This window comes from Lycium barbarum, chromosome 11, assembly GCF_019175385.1.
Source record: "Lycium barbarum isolate Lr01 chromosome 11, ASM1917538v2, whole genome shotgun sequence".
NCBI classification, from domain to species: Eukaryota; Viridiplantae; Streptophyta; class Magnoliopsida; order Solanales; family Solanaceae; genus Lycium; species Lycium barbarum.
In genome coordinates, this window is record NC_083347.1 from 45,640,999 (window position 1) to 45,663,223 (window position 22,225).

Below are 22,225 nucleotides of genomic sequence, written 5' to 3' on the forward strand. Positions count from 1 at the left end.
AGTCTACGCCACCAGATTTTGAGAGAAGATCATTTTTCCCGCTACTCCGTTCACCCCGAAGCGACGAATATGTATCACGACCTTAAGTCTATATATTGGTGGAATGGGATGAAGAAAGATATAGCGGAATTTGTAGCTCAATGTCCTAATTGTCAACAAGTGAAAATCGAGCACCAAAAGCCAGGCGGATTGTTGCAAGCTATAGAAATCCCAACGTGAAAGTGGGAAGTGATTAATATGGACTTCATCACAGGGTTACCCCGTTCTCGACGTAAATATGATTCCATATGGGTGATCGTGGATAGACTCACAAAGTCAGCGCATTTCTTACCGGTCAGAACGACCTACGTGGCAGAAGATTATGCAAGGCTTTACCTTAAAGAGATAGTGAGACTTCATGGCGTTCCAGTGTCTATTATCTCCGATAGAGGAACTCAGTTTACGGATAAATTTTGGGAGTCTTTACAAGAGGGTTTAGGGACCCAAGTACGTCTTAGTACGGCATTCCACCCACAGACCGATGGGCAGGCCGAACGTACCATTCAGACTCTTGAAGATATGTTGCGAGCATGTATGTTAGATTTTGGAGGAAATTGGGATGATCATTTGCCACTCATTGAATTTGCTTACAATAATAGTTACCATTCCAGCATTCAAATGGCACCGTATAAGGCTTTATATGGGCGGAAGTGTAGATCCCCGATCGGGTGGTTTGAAACCGGAGAAATTAAGTTAATAGGGCCAGACTTGGTCCAGCAAGCTATAGAGAAAGTTAAGCTCATACAAGATCGGTTTTTAGCAGCCCAAAGTCGTCAAAAGTCCTATGCGGATAATCGTCGAAGGGACTTAGAATTCGCAGTGAAAGATTGGGTGTTCTTGAAAGCGTCGCCGATGAAGGGCATTATGAGATTTGGCAAAAAGGGGAAACTTAGTCCCCGGTATATTGGGCCATATGAGATTGTACGAAAGATAGGCAAAGTGGCCTATGAGTTAGATCTACCTCCCGAGTTGGAGTCAGTCAGTCCATCCAGTATTCCACGTCTCGATGCTTCTAAAATGTGTCGGAGATCCTACGAGGATCGTCCCAGTAAATGATGTTCAAGTGACAGAAAAGTTGTCTTACGAAGAAATACCCATTGCCATATTAGATAGGCAAGTACGGAGGCTTAGAAACAAAGAAGTGGCCTCAGTTAAGGTTCTATGGAGAAGCAGTAAACGAGAGGAAATGACGTGGGAAGCGGAAGAAAGTATGCGATCCAAATACCCACATTTATTTCAGCCCTTGGAAGAGGTCCAAGATGAAACGTCAAGATCATAAGGTATGCCTGTTTTCCTTTTATGCTTTTAGGTCGTGTGTGGCTAAATTTTTATGCTATTATGTTGTGGCCCTGTGAGGCATCGATATTATGGGTTGTTGTGGCCGGATGGTAGTGCCATATTATAGGGAAAACTCTGGCAAACATTTTATAGAATCCCCGAAGACTTTAACATTCGAGGACGAATGTTCTTAAGGGGGGACAATGTTACACCTCGGAAATTTTTTCGTTGGTACGAAAGTGAATGAACTAGTGATGAATATGAGTGCATGATGTCCATGAGCAAGAAACGACGTTTGATGACCTTAGGCGAGATTGCAAAAGGAATCCGAGGTGAAATGAGAAAGTTGGCTAAGTTAAGATGAGATATAAGGTGAGCAATGCATGTGCATGGACGTGGGTGATTAAAATGAGAAGTCTAAGAAATATGGGAAGTTGCAGATTCGCAACTGCCCAGTGGTCGTAAAGTGCTAGGACGGACCGTAAATTGGTATACGGTCCGTAAACTAGCAGGTCGTAAATTGGCATGCAAAACTTCACCTGTCTGCCAGTTGAGGAAATGGCTAAATACGACCTGGAGGACGGACCGTAAAGTGATTTACGGCCCGTAAACCATGGTCGTAAATCGCCATGTTGCAGCCTTAAGTTTCTGGTTCAGAATATGGTTAAAGACGACCACGAAGGACGGTCCGTAAACTGGAATACGGACCGTAAACCCCCATAGACGACCACTGTGCACTTCAGTTCAGATTTTGCAAGTCATTAAATAAAGGGACCAACACTTGTTTTATTTCATTTCAACATTACACCACTTCTCTCTAAAACATCTCTCTACATTTATTATCCAAGTTTTCAAGGATCATAAGCCATCAACACCATAAAACAAAGTGAATCAAGAGTAAGAACATCATCAAAGGTCATCCAAGTCAAGAAATCCAATGGAGAAAAAACTAGGGTTTTGCTCAAAGTGGAGTATTATCAACTAAAGCTTGTTCCTACAACTTCTAAGGTAAGATTCATGATATTTATATGATGTTTAAGATATTGGAGAGTTGAAATGCATGGATTGTAGAAAATATGGTCAACTAGGTCATGAATGACGAATAGTGACATTTTGAGGAATAGTTTGAATTAAATCACGAATGTTGTTGTGTTGTGATATGAATGTGTTACAAATGGTATTAAAGATCATGAACTAGACATTTTAGATGGATGGACGAAGTTGGGTGTCATGACCTTGAATATGGATGAATTAGAAGCAAGTTGAGAAATCTAGATAATGTAGATGATGTGAATGACTAATGGCCATTGTTATGATATTAATAAAAGAAGAAACGCTAACATTGGAAGGGGACGTGCAAGCGTAGAATAGTCCGACGAAAAGGTATGTAAGGCTAATCCTTTTTTCATAAGGCATGGTTTCTTGGTCAAATCCCTAATTCCTCTATATGAGTATGTTGTTTCCAAATGATTGATATTCCGAGCTCATAAGCTCACGATCCTTGATATGTGCTACGATTGTACTACGCACCTCATACGACGAGTAAGCCCATGATATAGAAGTAACGATAATGATGACGATAGTATCGATGATGATATCAATGATGATGCTAAAGGTGCCTACGGGCTATTATACTTATATGTGCCTATGAAAGGCTATAATGAAACCCCGAGCTTATGACACCGGGTAGAATATATGTATATGAATATGTATAAAGTATGTATACGATATGCGCGCACACCTCTGCAGATGGTACGGATAACCCTGAAGCCTTGGTAGGGCCAGGTATGAGTAACCTTGAGCCTTAGTTGGCCAAGTATGTATGAAACACCGATCCTATGAGGTCGGGTATGCTATGTAAAATGCTATGTATATGAAATGACTAAATATATAATATGAATATGAATGTGATAAGACTATGTATGAGAATACAGCTAAGGACATGTATACGAATATGAGCACGAGTATGGTACCAGTACTATTATGGAATACGGATGATGACGTAGGTGTACGAATACGTATGAAAAATGGGAAGCCCCTATGAAAGGCAAGTAAGTGTAATGATGATGATGTTATTGTCTCCCCTCCTATGCTATTTCATATGTTGTTATCGATGTTGATCATGCTTTACATACTCAGTACATTCTTCGTACTGACGTCCTTTTGTTTGTGGACGCTGCGTCATGCCCGCAAGTGCACAGGGAGATAGACTTGATCTATAGCTGCCTATTCAGAGATTACATAGAGAGCTCTATTTCCTTCGGAGCCATATCTTTTGGGTACTCATTCTTTTGTGTATATAATTATGGGCATAGCGGGGTCTTGTCCCGCTAATGTGATATGTTATACTCTTAGAGGCTCGTAGACATGTGTGTGTGTGGGTAGATGTGTTTGGCCTTGTCGGCCTATGTTTTGTATATCATTTTGTTGGCCTCGTCGGCCTTGTACATTTGATGTGGCATAGATGCCTATGATGTTATCCAAGATGATTGTCGTCCAATGGGACAAATATGATTGACGACTAGAATGCATGAACTGATTTATGGATCACCTAGATATCATGTAAAGCATGTTAAGGGGGTGCCCGGGTGAGGATAGCACCGGGTGCTCGTCGCGGCCCCTAGTCGGGTCGTGACATGCTTCCACAAATGCTAGAAGTCTATGAATCTCATGGTCCTTATGATATTATCGAGCTTATTCATGATCTTGAGACTATTCTTTGTGATTGATCTCACCTCATAATACTTGTTCTTTCGAGGTGAGATATAGCGATGACGATTCTATTTCTAAGGCTATCTATGTTCATGGTTCTCGATACTCTCATGACATTATCGATTTTATCTTACAATGGTTGATCCTTCAAGGAATGATATAGTGATAATGATAATGCTAATGATGATGTTGATTTCATTTATGTATTTTTATGTATACGTATGTATGTATGCATTGCATCCTACTGATCATTTGGGTATAACACCGAGTCCCGAAAGGGCCGGGTATGGATGACACCGAGTCCCGGAAGGGCCGGGTACGGATGACACCGAGTCCCGAAAGGGCCGGGTACGGATGACACCAAGTCTCGACAGGGCCGGCTACGGATATGACAGAAGTATGCATAGTAAATGTATGTGAATGCAAGTGTGAGTATGTATAGTAAATGTATGTGAATGCAAGTGTGTGTACATTGTGTATGGATGTGTATGAAATGTTTTTCCTATAGACAAGTTAATTTACGTGACAAAAATATCAGGTTGGGTACGAGGTACAATTGCTCACTTTATCTTATGTTATCTTCGTTTTTATAGCATATTACTATTCATGCCTTACATACTCAGTACATTGTTCGTACTGACGTCTCTTCTTGTGGACGCTGCGTTTATGCCCGCAGGTGCAAATAGACGAGACGAGGATCTTCCACCGTAGGCTGCCTTCAGGTACCAGTTACGTTTGGTGGCCCCACTTCTTCCTGGAGCATTGTCGTGCCTAAGTCTATATATATATGAATTGCGTTAAGGGCATGTCGGGGGCCCTGTCCCGACTTGTGTATTTCAGTCATGTTCATAGAGGCTTTGCAGACAGTTCATGTGTATAGCTTAGTTATGTTGTGTCGGTAGTTATGTTTTCATCGTAGCCCATTGCACATATATTTATGCATCATATTATGTTCATATTTAGCCCTTAGCCGTATTTTTACCATTCGAGACAAGAAGGATGCAAGTTATAAGTTGGTTCGCTCGGTTCCCGTAGGGTGCCGGGTGTCAGTCACGCCTTACCAAGGGTGGGGTGTGACACATACCTTATACTTGAAGAACTTCAACTCACACAATCTTGTTTTTAAACCAAATCCACCACAACTTCAACTAAAAGCAAGAACCATTATCTTCCACGAACTAGCTTAGGGTTTTAAAGCTAGAGTTTCACTTGAATTAGCTTAGGAGGTTTATGAATGAGTAGAGATGGTAGAGAGACCTTGAAGAGTCTAGAAAAATCTGATTTTTGGGTGGAATAATGACCCAAGGTCGTGGCCTCTTTAATTTATAACAAAGAGAAAGTTTCCACCGCCTTGCACTTCGACGGTCAACTTGATGGACCGTCGATCTACTCGATGACCGTCGATCTACTCGACGACCGTCGAGTGGTACCGTCAATCTGCTCGACGACCGCCGACTGTATCACGCCCCAACCTTGGTAAGGCGTGATTGGCACCCGGCTTCTTACGGGAACCGAACCAAGCTGTAACTTACACTCACTATGTCTCGAATGGCAACACAAGACCAACGAGGCTAATATGAACATAATATCATGCATACGTATAAGTACAATAGGCCCACGATGCCAACATATCCACTGACAAAACATAACTAAATTGTATAGAGGAATCTGTCTGCAAAGCCTCTATGAACATGACTGAAGTACAAAAGTCGGGACAGGGCCCCCGACATTCCCTTAACATAAAATACATACAAAACCCAGACTCGACAATGCTCCAGGAAGAAGTGGAGCCCACCAATCAAAACTAGTACCTAAAAGCAGCCTACTGTGGAAGATCCTCATCCCGTCTGTCTACACCTGTGGGCATAAACACAGCGTCCACAAGAAAGGACGTCAGTACGAATAAAACCGAGTATGTAAGGCGGAAATGTAATATAATAAATATATACTGCAGGGAAGAAGATAAGCATCAACTTGGCACTTCTGACTTACTACTGAGAATCTAGCATATATATCTCTCCATACTCTCATATCTTCAACTACATCTGTGTACTATACTGTAATCCTGACTAACATATCATTCTAGTGCTATCTCTCTGCCCAACTGACCAGTGGTAACTGCCCGACCATCCATAGCTCGGTGGTAATCGCCCATCCGATAATCGCCCGATGGTAGAGCGCAACTACCTGACTGATAAGTGGTAACTGCCCAACCGGTCGTAGCTCGGTGGTAATAACTGCCCAACCAGCCGCAGCATGGTGGAACACATATCTGCCCAAACGGCCGTAGCCCGGTGGTAACATCTGCCCGACTGGTCGTAGACCAGTGGTATTTATAATCGACATCATAACCAAACTTTTACAAGTAATCTCTATGAACTTCTCATGGTCATCACTTAACCCGTAGGGTCTACATAATCACATAAGACTTATAAGCAAAGCTCAGGCTAGTAGTACTTCTTCCCGCTTGACTAGACAATAACCAAATCCTAAGGTACAACATAAACCTCTCTTCGAACATTAAATGCCTCATTAGGGATCCTCTACTAGCACTTTATTCATGTCTTATAAAAAAATTCCTTAAGAACCTGTTCCTAAACTCGTTGGATTATTACTATGGAACCATCATCATGAACACATCTCACCTTGAAGGAACAAAATCATAAGGTGAGATCAACATCAATGAATAACATCAATAGCCATGAAACAAGTTCAATGATATCACAAGAACATTGGGAACTATAAGCTTTGGTATTTTAGAAATAGGGTTATTGAGGATATCATATATAGGTTCACAACAAAGGGATCATGTTTTAAGAAAGAAAGGTTTAGCCTTAACATACCTGGAAACTCACTTCTCGACTTTCCAACCTACCTTTTGCCTTGAAATCTATTTACGATCGCTTGTAGTCTCGTAATCTACATATAAAACCATTCATACTATTATTAGGCTCACCATCATACACCTGTCTTAAGCCTTTAATTTACATCCATTTTGAATCTGCCGAAATTCGAGCAGCATCTTCCCTGTTTATATGCCTAGCCCGAAATCACAATACCAACAACCAACAACAACAACAACAATACCAACATCAAAAACAACATTATTAACACCAATATACTTCATAAAACGTCCCACCCGATGTTTTCCCCATTTCTCAATCAACTAATCGATTATACGACGATTTAATAACTCTATTTTCGTAAATAAATCGAAATCAATATCAATAAAGAGATATCCATACCTTATTCTTGCTAGAACCGCAATATCTTCAATAGCTACTTTAAATTCAAGCCAATATCTACCACAAAACGATACTATAATCGTAACTATACGCTATCCGGACCGAAATCCCGAGATTTCACTTGATTCGAGGTAAAATTTAGTGGACGGAAGTTGGGGGAACTTTCCAGAGGATTTGGGAGAGTATTAGGGGTGTGTTGGATGAAAAATGAGGGGTAAATCCCCTTTTATAAGGTTCTAGAGTCGGTTTCCACCGACCTAGAATTTGCCCTTCGCGTTCGCGGCCTTGGCTCGCGTTCACGAAGGGTTAATCCCTGCTCATCTTGGCATTCGCGGGCCTTTGGTCGCGTTCGCGCAGGTTAAATTTCTATTCTGGCGGCCTAACTTGTAACGTCCATAACTCTCTACTCCGATATCCTATCGATGAGCGGTTTGTTGCGTTGGAAACTAGACTTCATGAACTTCAATTTAAGCTTTCGTTTTCCTTCAAAACTCCTTATATACTAAAAGATATTCTTTCTCCAAGTTAGGCCAAAATTGCCCCTCATATTTTCTTCAAAGTTCCAACAAATTTAATTTTCTTGATTCACTTGCCCTTCAATCCTTCCATAGCTTATTATATGAACTTAAACCCTCACAATCATAAGATAAGCGCATATAATCTCATATACCTCCTGAAAGATAGCTCGAATCTCAGCATACAAAACTACGGCGTGTAACAGAGTGGTACCGTCGAATTGCCTGATCAGAACTGACTCTCTGATAGTGGATCGACGGTGCAAATTGACGGTTCGTCGACCGTTCGGCAGTCCGTCGACCATTCGACGGTCCGTCGAAATGGGCGTCGAGTTGCCCAGTTGTCACACTCAGTTTCTTTTGGTTCGTTCAGCCTCCAATCTTCCCGATACTTGCTGGACATAACTTAAACTCTTCGTATACATAGAATAAAGATGTAGAATCTCTTATGGCCTTGACAAAAACTTCACTTTCTAACTCCACATCGGCTAACTTACGGCGAAACTCAACGTATAAAGTACGGGGTGTAACACTCATTAAAAAGTCTGATTCCCTTTGGACTTTAACTCTAATTGCCAGAAACTGTAGGATCATTAATACTAATCAATGCTCTAGAACCTGGAAGAACATCCTTGAAGGGTATAAATATTGTAGTCAAGGTACTCAATGGGTAGTAAACAAAGGGAATATGGTTAACTTCTGGACTGATCATTGGATCCCTAATAGTACTACTCTTAAGAATCTCATCATAGGGTCGCTAAATAGAGATGAAGAACATTATAAAGTCTTTGATGTTCAGACTAATGGGGTGTGGAACTTTGACATTTTATCCTTTGATTTACCTACACACATCAAGGATATCATCATAAATACCTTTAGACCCACTCTCAGCAATGAAGAAGATTCCCACCACTGGAGACTCTCCAACAATGGGAATTTATCACCAAAAGTGCCTACTCTCTTCTAAATAATACCCCCATAGATCTTAACCAGAGTTTTAACTGGATTTGGAAATTAAAAATTCCTAATAAGATCAAATATTTCCTTTGGTTGTTCAACCATAACAGAATCCCTACTTCCTCCTATCTTCATTCCATTGGCCTTAACATAAACCCTGGTTGCAATCAATGTGGCCATCCTAAAGATGATATAAATCATATCTTCTTCGAATGTGGCATTAGTAGACTACTCTAGCAGCAAATTGTTCAACACAACTCCACACATAATTCCACCATTAACTTATTCACAAACCTTGCCTCACTGATGAATAACTGGAACAACATCAAGAAACTGAACTTTGACCATTTGATCAGCTGGGGTGAACTTCTTCCCTATATAGTATGGGGCATTTGGCTAAACAGGAATAACAATCTTTTCAAAAATAGGCATGATCAAGATCCTTTTAGGTGTCTTTATGGCCAAGCAATTGAATATTCCTTAGTTTGTAGCCATAATCGTGTAGCAAATTCTAGAACTAGAATCTCTATTAAATGGAAACCTCCAACCCTTAATCATTATAAACTTAACACTGATGGATCATGCTTTGGCAATCCAGAAAAAAGGAGAATGGGGGGGAGGTGTAATAAGAGACTACCAAGGACAACGGGTGCTAGGATATATGAAATGTCTTCCCCATATGACCAATAATCTTGTTGAACTAACCAGTCTTATGCAGGGCCTTCGATTAGCTGTGGAGCACAATTTAAAACCAATTGAAATCAATGTTGATTCCACAGAGGTAATAAACATGATAAATCATGGACACTTACCTTATAACCATATTGTCTCTTAATGCAGATCCTTACTAATGGCGCTGGACCGTCCGGAACTAAAACATGAATATAGGGAGCTGAATAAGGTAGCGGACATGTTAGCCAAGGAAGGAGGACGGCAGCATCTTTTTGAAGAACCAACTATCTTCCCAAACCCACCCCCTTTTGTCTTAAGCTCCTGTCGTGATGATGTTTTGGGAACCTTTTTTGAACGATGTATTCCTATTCCTTTTGTTGATGTACCTTTAATGGGTGAACACCCAAGACTTTCAACGGGCACTACAGGCCCGTCTAGTATGTAATTATTAGCTATATATATATATATATATATATATATATGTGTGTGTGAAATATCCGATAAAAAATGATATATTTGGTCTCGTACATATTGTTCCAATGGCCAACAACAATGGCTGAAAGTTCATCATATCACTTAATAATCTAATTGCAAGCGAATGAAGTTATAAAGGGTAGAAATCTTGTAATGGAAAAGGAATGCAAAGGTGAGGAACTGAGGAAATTCAAGGATATCCCAAAGAAAGTCTTCATGTTTTAAAAATAAATAACTTTGTTGTTGTTAGGTAGAGCCAGCATATATTTCAAAAAATTGCGTGGATTGCCCTTCATACGGACTCATCTTTAATTTTTGCCCCTCAATTCATTGGTCTTTAATTTTTGCTCCTACTTCTCATTTAATGAAAATTTGTAGGCTAATGTATCCTTTTCGCACCAGAAATTCTGGGTTCGATCCCCAGCAGAGTCGAAAATAATAATAATTTCGCAAGGCATAGGTTTCTATGCCTTGTCCGGTAAAGGTTAGTGGAAATGAAGCTCTGTCTTAATTTCACAACTATGCCTATAGGCATAGGTTCACTACAAAAAAAAAGAGGTAACCTACGAAGGTTTTTTAACGGAGGGTATTAATACCTCTACTAATTGCATCAATTTACGGAGGTTAAAAAGGCCCCCACAAAATTATGTAATTAGCGGGGGTTGCAACTTGCAAACCTCCACAACCTTTAAAAAAAAAAAAAAAAAAAAAAAAGAGCGCCAAATTATAATAATTTAACGGATGTTTATAACCCTAGCTAGATACATAATTTATTGGAGATTTAAACAAACTTATAATAAAAAGGGTGTTAACCCAGTTCTCTCTTCACTCTTACTCTTCACTCAGAAACTTAATCCATTCTCTCACAAATTACACTTACAAAGATTCAAACGAAACTCAATTCATGTAACCCAATTCATTTTTTCTTTTCTCATAAATCTCCAATACGTATTGTGCGCTAGTAGAAATTGCACTCACAAAATTTCCTTTTCTTCAAATATGTAGAGATTGCTGCTTCAAATCGATAATATCATTGACTTTTTGGTCTTGAGGTTTGTAATTACCTTCATTATTCAATAATTTTGGTCTTACTGTGATGAAATTTAAGGGGTTTTTTGAAGTTTGATATTTGAGATTTTGAAGATTAGGAAAGAGGGGATTTATTTTTTAACTGTTGATTGTTGATTTTTTTTTCTTCATTTTTCTACTATCATAAGCAATTTGGCGTCTTGATTTCTGGTTTTTAGAGGTTAGTGAATTGAGTTGTATGAAATTTTCAATATAAATTTGAAAATATACATTTTGTTTTCCGTCTTCGAAATTTGAAAATATACATTTCAAACCCTAGATCTCAGCTCTCTTTCAGTCTTCGAAATTTAGAATTCGATTTTAGTTTTCTACTTCAATTTACTTAGATTTTAGTTTTCTGCTTCAATTTACTTCATTTTTTCGCATAGATATTGTTCGATTTCTAAGCATATTCGATTATTTGTGTTGATTTGGGTACAACTGATCATTTGCTTGTTTTGTGCCTTCAAAAGCTCTAGCTGATTGTAGTTACCATTTTCAAAAAAAAAAAAAAAACTCTAGCTGATTGAGTGTTTTGTGTTAGTTTATTTTTGAAGGAAATCTGTGTTGTTTAGTTTGTAGAGGATTTGTTTCAGTAATGTATAGCTTGTAGTAGATTGATTGAGGATTTGTAGTTTGAATATTTGAAAACTACAATTCTGTACTCTTGATTGTGGTCATTTCCTTATCTCTTAGCAAAATATAGAGAATATAGTGCATATTGCTTCTGTTCTATCGAAGCGATTACTGGTTCTACTTGAGATTAAGCTGCTAGTGTTGTACTTCTTTTGTTTTTTCCCCTGAATGCTTCTGTTTCTGCCTTTTTCCCCTTTCATATTTGGAGACTTACAGTTTTGTAGTTTGAGTGTGTTTCATAGTTAATATTCTGAGTATTTGTTTTCTATCTAATTAAGGAGAACTAATATTTTCTCTTCATATTCTGAAAGGTTTATCGTCGCACTTAAAGTTAATACTTTCCGATGGATAAATCCTGGATTAAAAAGCCAAGGAACACCCCTGAAATACGTGCTTGGTTTAAATCAATTTTTGGATTTTGCATTTACGAATGATGTTATTGGAAATAGCATAAAATGTCCTTGTCCTACATGTGGATATACAAAATGGCAGACTAGAGAAACAGTGTTTAATCATTTGATTGACAAGCCATTCCCTCAAAATTATGTCACTTGGGCTATTCACGGTGAAAGAAATGTACTGCATAATGCTAGAAACTTTGAGGTTACACATGATGCACTGCCTTTTTGCAGGTGTAATTAGTTTAAGATCTTTAATGCATTTGATGGATGTTTTCATGTTGGTATAATGTTGACTCAATTTTTTTTTATTATGTACGTTTTATTTAGGAAAAAATTCAGCTAGCAGTTAGTCAAAGTACTGTGGATGAGTCTGAAATTTCTCCCAATGATGCTATGGGTAAGGTGCTAGGAAAAGAGCATTCTGGGAGGGTAAGATGTTTGGGATTAGGAGATACTCCAAGCACTCATTTTAAACAAACAAAACCTCATGTTGGTGGTATTAGAATTCCAAGTAACGATGCTGGATGTTCTTCTTTCGGATGCCAAGACAAGTACGATAAATTGTTGAATACTCTCAAAGCCTACATGATAATGAAGGAAGGGTCAATACCGGAACAATTTGCTGGGATCTTTGGTTCTCCTCCTATAATGGTAAAACAATTTGCTCATTTTCATTTTCTGCTTGATTTACTGGGCTCTTGACTTCCCTAAAATTTGCTTGATTGTACTTTATCTAATAGCTTAATCTAATTACTTAATAGAGCTTGTTTGCACTAGTACTCAGTCGCTCAATTTTTGGCATCTTAGAAGTCATAAACCTCTGCAATGATTCTACTTTCATACCCTTCAGTCTACATCATTACGTAATATGGGCCAATTTTAAGTTAAAAAGTATAAGACAAGTAGATCTACCATGATGTTTCTCTGGAAGTAAGACTTGCCATTAGTCAGGCTAGGTTGAGAATTCTTGCCTGTATTGAGCTCATGTGATAAGCATAAAAGTAGAAAATGGCACCTGAAGTTCAAGTAAAATTAGAAATGTTGTGTGTTAAAATTCATTTTTCAAGTTCTTAAATGATTCTTTAAAATGCTGGTCTTGCTTTGAATTTATTAATGTTTTTGATTCAGTGATAAGCACAAAAGAAGCATTAATCTTGGTTGATATAACAAATTTAGGACCTAGAAGGAAAGAACCCTTTTTTCCCTATGATTATAAACTTTATACTTTGCTGAGGTTCATCTGTATGATTAAGTTGCTGCAGTTCTTTTCGTCTTCATGTTTGTTCTTTAATAATTAGCTTGAGAATTCTTGCCTATAATAAGTTTGAGTCATAATGCATCTAACACGTGAAAATGGAAAGATATTTTAGGACTAATTTTACCAGTTCAGATCATTGAAGGAAATTGATGATGCCATTGCACATAATTTAGAAACTGGATACTGATGAGTTATCACTTACACAAATTGTGGTTAAGATGTGATCCTTTGCCCTTAGATATCCAGTGAGGATTCATGCTCAATACTCTATACTTTTAAATTTTTAGTCAATCACATCTGCAGACCTTGTATGCATGTAGGTCGGTCACTAAGTTGTTGTACCTTTGCTCGAGGATAGTCTGAAATTTTCCAGCTATGTCACAGATTAATTTTCAGAGAGCCACATGATAATTCTCTTGATGTCTTTTATCAACTATCTTTACAGCTGATATAAAGAAGAAAAGAGTTCATTATTTGCTAGTTATAATTTGGAGTTGATTGTGTTCTTTTGACCGCTAATGATCACATCTTGGTAATGTATTCACAAATCTCTCTTCTTCTTTTTTTGCAGCCGAGTGATGCAGCTAGCAGCTAGCGGACCCATGGATGCAAGAAGATTTCTAGCTCTAGTAATCCTGCAAAGGTTAATTGTTGCTTATCAATATCATTTTACATCTCTTGAAATTGAAACTCATTCAGTACGGATAATACAAATGTTACATGCAGTTAACAATTTACATGCGTCTTTGGTCAATAATTGCAGGCACTTGATCATCCTGTTGAATAGTCCTTCGATCAAACAATCTACCGGGAGCAGAATAGTTTAGCGGATAGGATGGCTCAAATAGGAATGTCAACAGCTGGTACTAATAGGTTTTCACTGCATGTTTTTGCGGAACCACCAACAAATGCAGTGGACATACTTACTGCTGATAAACTAGGAACTACATTCCTGCGAAAAGATAGTCCCTGGGATATTAACTTCTTTTTTTCAACTACAACACCTGTCTACTTTGCTAATGTAAATAGTGCTATTGTTACTACTTAAGTTGTAACTTCTGCTACTAGTCTTTTGCAATGTAACATGACTGCTGGGTTAAACTCCCAACTATGTAATCCTTAGTTGTGTTTAATATGATTAGTATTTTGGTGTTGACCCATACTATTTCGAGATCTTGGTTTTGATATTCTGTTTCAGCAAGAGTACATGTTGTTTACTATGCTATTTCGAAAGGTTGTTTCAAGTAATATATATATATATATATATATATATATATATATATATATATATATATATATATATATATATATATCAATTCTATAATATATTTTAAGCCGTGGGGGTTAAAGCCCAAACAGTAGAAGTAAATTGCGGGGATTTGTAACCTCTATTGCACCCAAAACGTTCTATAGGCTGAAAGTTAATTGCAGAGGTTAAAAAGCAATTTGCGGAGGTTAGTAACCTCTGCTATTTGTTGTCACGGAGGTTGGGAAAACCCCCGCAGTAATCTGCCGCAAATTGATTGTGGCGGCGTCAACTGCGGGGGTTTGGTGAACCTCTGTGACAGCAAATAGCGGAGGTTATTAACCTCCACAAATTGCTTTTTCATCCCCCGCTAATTGCACCTTTTTTTGTAGTGGTTCTATGTAATTTCATAGAAACTTTTGCCGTGTCTGGCATAGTTTCTATATAACTACATAGCGAATAGGCATAGTTTCATATGAACTTATGCCTTGTGCATATTTTTTTTTTACTGAGCGGGGGTTCGAACCCATAACCTTGGAGTATTTTCGGTCACCTTAGAAAAGTAGACGTTCTTTTCTAGCTTTTTTAAATGTGAAGTCATTAAATACTTTTTTATAATCTATTTGTTCTAACAAATCCTTTTCAATTAAAAATATAGCTATCAAGGGCTCCTTTTTGGAATTTAGTTAATTCTTCAAACAAAATCTCGTTTTGGAATTAGAATATTTACAACAACATACCTAATGTAATCCTACAAGTGAGGTTTGGGGAGAATAGTGTGTACGCATACCTTACCCCTACCTTGGGAGGTAGAGGTTGTTTCCCATAGACCCTTGGCGTAAGGAAAGCATATTAAAACTGTGCGAAATTAAAATATTTAATATTTAGAATAGTAAAAACAGGGAATAGAATTTAATCACTCACACACATATATAGTATGATAATTTTCAGGAAAAATGGGGCCCTCAAAAAGTCGGGGCCCCAAGCCATTGCTTTATTGGCCATATGGTCGAGCAGGCCCTGGTTGTTAAATAGCAGTAGAAAGCAACTGTTCTAATTCATATTTTAATTCTAAATCTGATTCCTAAATAACAGTTGAGAATGGCTAATCAAGTTTAAATATTAATTCGGGGAATGACTTTTAAAATTCATTGACAGAATTAAGTTCAATTTATTTATTGGTTTGTAAAGGAATAATATATAAAGTTCATGAATTTACTGTAGCTAGAAATTAATACAAAGAATACCAAGTAGTGCGTTACACATTATATGTGATATATTCAAGAGAATTTATGATGACTTATTCATTGTACAATACTAAAAAATATCTGATAGAGTAGTATTTATTTAAATGCATATTTACACTTTTGTACAAAAATATTATGGGAGTAATTAGGGGTGCTTATCGGGCGGTTCGGTTGGATAATTGTGGTTAACGGTTCAGCTTATCGAATATCGGTTTTTAAATACCTCAATCGGCTAACCAACCAATAAGATATAGGTTGGTTCAGTGTGGATTTAGCGGTTAACGGTCGGTTAGCGGTCGGTTTATCGGTTAATTAATAAAGTATATGAGATTTTTTTTTCCTCTCTTTGCTCGGACTATTGCATCAATACAAAATTATCGAAACACAAAAGGCGCAATATTGATGGTGTATAGGTTGCAAACTCACATTTGACCCTATTTGCTTCACATCACAAGATTTAAATGAATGTATTATTCATGGTGGGTATTCTTGGGAAACATGATTTTAAATTATTGGAAATACGAATTAAATTTTCACTAAAGTATCGTTATTAAATAAACTGTGCAGATTAAGTATGATATTTTCATACTAAAGCGTGTCAATGTCCATAAGAAAACTTATTTTTCTCAAACAACCACTAGTAATTTTATCTCGTTCTCATCTTCACCATAGAAAAGAGAAGAAACATCCGAGGAAAGTAAAATGTTTTGAATGATTCTAGTTGGTAACATGAGATAATAAGAAACAAACACCAGGCAGAAGCAACAAGGAAAATGAGAAACTACTACCATGTTGCGGGAAGAAAAATGAATTTTAGGCTCAAAGATTAGTATTTCTAATCTTTAGTACTTTATATACATAGGGATTTATTTATAATTTAGTTATTCTTAACGGGTTAACGGCTAAACCGATAAGGAAAATGAGGAAACCGCCCCCCGCACCATTAAGCCGTTAACTATAAAATTCCAAACCATTCCCCATCCGTTAATCCAATTACCCGATACCAATAAACCTATTTTGCGGTTGGGTTATCGGTTGCGGTTCGGTTTTGAACAGCCCTAGAAGCAATGATTGGTTGAAGGGTGAAAAGCTCATCTAAGATTTTATGGGCATTTTGATAATTCAACTTTCAATTTAGAGGCTTCCCACTTTTAGAATAGTATAAATATAGATAGATATAGATATGATTAAATACAGCTCCTCAAATTCTTCAGGTTTTTTATAGCAATGAAGAGGTTGGAAAACGTAAGTTTGGTAAATGTGTTATTTTATGAAGGATTTTATTTGTTTATTTTTGAAGGTTATACTATTTAATTGGATTTTGATTTAGTATAGGGGCAACATGGTAAATAACTTTGAAGGTAGGAGCTTCTCACTTTTAGTATAATTAGTCTCTATGTTCGTGCATTGCACGAGAAATGCCTATTGAAAATTAGAAACTTCCAATTGCAAATATTATTGAATGTACATAGCACAAAGTCTGATAATCAGTTCCTTTAAATAAAATAAAAGATAATTTAATTCCTTGTGTTATAGCTTTATTTCAATTTTGATCCTTGTGTAATTCGGCTGAGCATATATTAAAAGTTTAACAACAACAACAACAACAACAACAACAACAACCCAGTGATATATTAAAAGTTTAAGAAAATTATAATTAAAGAAAAAATTGTTTAACTCTTAAATAATAACACCAATGGTCAATGGTCACTACCCAGTGTAATCCCACAATAGTGGGGTCTGGGGAGGGTAAGATGTACGCAGTCTTACCCCTACCTGGGTAGGGAGGCTGTTTCCGATTGATCCTCGGCAACCCTCCTCCTTTATCCGGGCTTGGGACCGGCAATGTGAGCGAGCTCACACTAATAACACCTTCAAATAAAATAGGACTGAGGAAGCATTAATGCAATTCTGTGAAAATATTAATCATAATACATGAATGAATACGTGATCAACCATACCAGCACTATTTGAAAGGCATAAAATTATAACAACCACTCTTTCCAAATGTCTCCGTTCAAGCACACAAGAATTAGTAGGTTACTGGTTGGTTGGAATAATAAATTCTTCTCCACCCATTAAAACTATTTTACTACGAATATCTGATTTATCACCATCCTTCCACAATCAAAATCATTGTATATGCAGGCACTAGAGTGAGCAAGAAGTAGTCTACCACAAACTCTTCATCCTAAAAGACAACGCGATTAATAAGTTGACGCAGATACGCACAGATCTCTAAACAAAAATAATAAAGTAGAAAATAAAAGGTATAATAACGGAAAGAAATAATATCTATCGAGAAATTCGCCGAATATATTATTAATTGACTTCAAACTCCTGCTTAAAAGAGTTGTACCCAATATGAACTTTGTAGGATTTTTCGGTCGGCGAATGTGTAGTGTAAATCAAAAAAGAATTTGGCAATTAAATAAATGAAAATTAGATTTTATGCATCTTTTTTGCCTATAACAGTGAAGTATTATTTAAATGTCAATACTGTTATAGGTGTATAACAGTCATTCTCTATAACAGCTGAAAAAATTCGAACCCAACAGTGCTGTTATAGAGAGGTTTGACTGTATTTGCGTTATTCTTATTCTACATAGAAACATATACTTAAGAAATTCAAATCCCACATAAACTTTGGAACCATAAGCGTACACCAACATATTTTAGTCCAAAAAGAATTAGGATACTACCCTTTAATTTGAACAATGCGTACTGGCGGGTGATTAATTAGCATCCGAAAAGAATTAAAATTCCCAAAGTAGATATATTTTAGGACTCTAGTATGTTAGGGGTGATTACAATTTTACCCTAACTTAACTTAAATATTTAAGGGCATAAAAGTCGATCAACATTTAGAGGATATTTTGGTCGTTCAACATTTAGCTAAAATTATTCGTGCTTTTAATATATGTAGGTAGATGTAGATAGATAGATAGATAGATATGAAATATGATAAGAAATGTCAAGTTTCCTTAAATTAAAATCCAATTTTTAAACAAATTCCTCTTCCACGCCTCTTTTGTTTAATTTTCACCCTCCGGACTTGACTTTATAACACTAATCTTCTCATTAGTTTGTAATATTTTGCTAACCTCCGTTACAATTTGATTTGTTAATAATAACTATTTTAACTTATTTATTCTAGTGCAAGTTAATTATAATCTGATTTATATTTCTTTCCAACATTGCACTCTTTTAAATAATTCATTTTTATTCTTTTATTATGTATATCATTTCTTTAATCCCATCTAAGCGGACAAATAAAAATAAGGACTAAAAGTAGAATTCACACTAAATAGTAATTTCTAAATGTATTCTCCATCAACAAAGACAAAATTTGATCACGCCCAAATTATAATTTAAAAGGGTATAAGACAGTCATTGAGAAATATATAATTCAACAAGGTTGAGTTCGAAACCCACAGAAAATATGATGAAGAACGGTTCACTAATTAACCGTGAAACTCGACTTAAGGTCTTGTATTTGTATAATAGATGATAAAAGGAGATGGTTCCATAACTACAATTGTGAATTGATTAATTGATTAAGAGCTTGTTTGGCCTAGGGGCTAAAAACTGCTTATTTTGAGAAGTGTTTTTCAAAAAAGTACTTTTGATGAGAAACAGTTTGTGTTTGGCTAATTCATTTGAAAAGTGCTTTTGACTGTTTTTAATAAGCATATTGTGTTTGGCTAATCTTCTTTAAAAAGTGCTTTTGAGTGTCAAATTATGAAAAAAGACAAGAATCAATGAACGTTTACTATCAAAATTATTTTACAGAGAGATTTAAATATTTATTATGAAAGAGTTTAGTTAAGTTTTTACTTTTATTTAATTAAAATTTAAAAGTACATGTTAAAATTTTTAATTAATATAATACATATATGAATAAAAAAATATATTAAATATTGATATAATATCAACACGATGATATAAATATAATAAAAATCTACAACCAAAATAAAATCCAAAATTATTTCACAAATTATAAAAGTCTGAAAAGGATCAAAATAGTCCCTTAACTATGATAGTAGGTTCAAAATAGTCCCTTAACTATACACTTAACGGTTTTAGTCCTTTAAGTTTGTTACAATTTAACAAAAACGGTCCCTTAACTATGAGAGTAGGTTCAAAATAGTCCCTTAACTATGCACTTAACGGTTTTGGTCCTTTAAGTTTGCCATAAGTTGACAGTTTTAGTCTCGACAAAATATTCATTGAACTCTATTTGTTAGATTTGACGAAAACTATGAAAAAAAAGGAAAAATTAGTGAAAACTCTAGATCGGTCAAATAACTCAGGACAAAACCGACGGACGTTAGTCGGTTATAGGATGGACTTTCGCGCATTTTTCCTAAAAAATAACCAATGGACTTCCGTTGGTTTTGGTAAAAAACAATAAAAATTAAAAAAAAATAGTGTCCCTCGATTTTATCCATCGGTTTCCGTCCATCGTTTTTTTCGCTTGTTTTCGGTAGTGACAACTTTTTTAGTTTCTGCTATTTCTAATTTATTTCTAAAGTCTAGTATATTTTATTTAGTCGATGGATTCCCTCAGTTTTAATCGATAGAGTCCATCGGTCTTTGTGTTTCGAGACACCATTTTCTGACATTATCAAACCGTTAAGTGCATACTTAAGGGACTATTTTTAACCAACCCTCATAGTTAAGGGACCATTTTGTCAACTTATGGCAAACTTAAAGGACCAAAACCGTTAAGTGCATAGTTAAGGGACTATTTTGAACCTACTCTCATAGTTAAGGGACCATTTTTGTTAACTTGTAACAAACTTAAAGGACTAAAACCGTTAAGTGCATAGTTAAGGGACTATTTTGAATCTACTATCATAGTTAAGGGACCATTTTTGTCCTTTTCTCACATATGTTGAAAGCTAACTTTATACTACGTAACATAAAAAAATAATTATTAATTAAAAATTAATGAATTAATGAGAGATATACTTGGTAATATGTATTTATGGTAGGGATATTTTTGTCTTGAAAAAAATAACTTTCTGCTTCTGCTTCTCCTTTTTTCTTTCTGCTTCTCCCCAACCGCAGAAAAACTATTTCTGCTTCTATTTAAAATCAGTTTTATTAATTGGTCAAACACCTCAAATATCTCAAAAAAATACTTTTTCTCCCAAAAAAAAAAAAATGCTTTTGGCCTCAAAGCCAAACAAGCTCTAAGTGTTACTTATGCAAAGAGGCTGTTGATGTTATGTAACAATTTGTAAAAGGACGGTTGTGTTTCCCAAACGAAAGTGATGTCAATAGACAATAGGTGTAGACTTTAGCTTAATTAGATGACATGATGTTATGAACCTTGATTTCTAAATTCCTATTTAGGATTTCTCAACTCATTAAATAATTATCACTAATAGACTCTCGAGGTTAAAGTGTGCCAATTTAATCTATCAAATAATCCCAAGTTATATGCTTCCTTTCTGATCTAGGTTTAATTTATAAGATCGGATTAAACTCCTAAATCTTTGCTATTACTCTTTCCACACCTTAGATCCTTTTTGTTGATCAGTAGCTGTTGGCTCAATAATAGTTGCGGAGCTTAAAATGTTGTTTTGATGATTTGACAAACAATGTACCCAAAGGAAGACATAAGAAAGGCATTTGAAGAACCGAATCTCCAAATGATTCAATGAAGCGGTCATATCAATAAAGGAACTAATCCTTATCGCGCAACACAAGAGACTGTGGAGAAGCGATTTCATAACTGACTATAGAATTCGATGGTGACTGATTTCTATTCTATGAGGATTCGGAGCTCAACTATATGGAATCCTCCTTACCATAAGTTAAACATATGAAATTAGCATTGAAGTAGCAGAGATAATAGCCGACGCGAATACAAGGAAAGAAGGAAGATCCAAGTCAAACAAGATTTGGTTTTTGGGTACAATTAATAAAACTTGGTTGGATTCAACAATTGAAGGGCGGAAACTACTCATATATATATACAGCAAGAACAAGCTTTGGAACTTAACCACAACCACAATCTGAATTCTAATGTGAGGCATTCAGAGTGAGCGCAATCAACACCGGACTCTCTAGAATAACCAACTACAAAGAACCCGAACTTATCAAGATTTACCTTTCAGTTATTTGTTTATTAGTTAGGTTCCTTGTGGTTCCATCTATTTTTCTTTGCAAGTATTGTGTAATAGGTGTTCGTTAGTAATCGAGTTGTAATCTCTTGACTGGGTAGAGTCTTGAGATAGTTGTATTAGTAGGTAGAGGCAGGACTGTTTGGAACAGTTGCTAGGGGTGTACAAAGCAAACCGACAAACCGCACCAAACCGATAATCCGAACCAAACCGAGAAAAAACTCAACTAGTGGTTTGGTTTGACTTGGTTTGGTTTTAAAAAGAAAAACCCGAACACTATTGGTTTGGTTTGGTTTTAGCTAAAAAAAGTCAAACCGAATCAAACCCACCCGACATTACATTT

The 22,225-nt window shown here is 36.3% G+C and overlaps 1 long non-coding RNA gene across 1 annotated transcript; it reads left to right on the forward strand.

Annotated features, from left to right (window-relative positions):
* The first annotated feature begins 10,778 nt into the window (after positions 1–10,778).
* On the forward strand, positions 10,779–14,420 carry LOC132619292 (uncharacterized). The gene is made up of 4 exons (XR_009574656.1): positions 10,779–10,944; positions 12,325–12,648; positions 13,827–13,898; positions 14,019–14,420. It is a non-coding gene; the product is annotated as an uncharacterized LOC132619292 (long non-coding RNA).
* Positions 14,421–22,225: the final 7,805 nt, after the last annotated feature.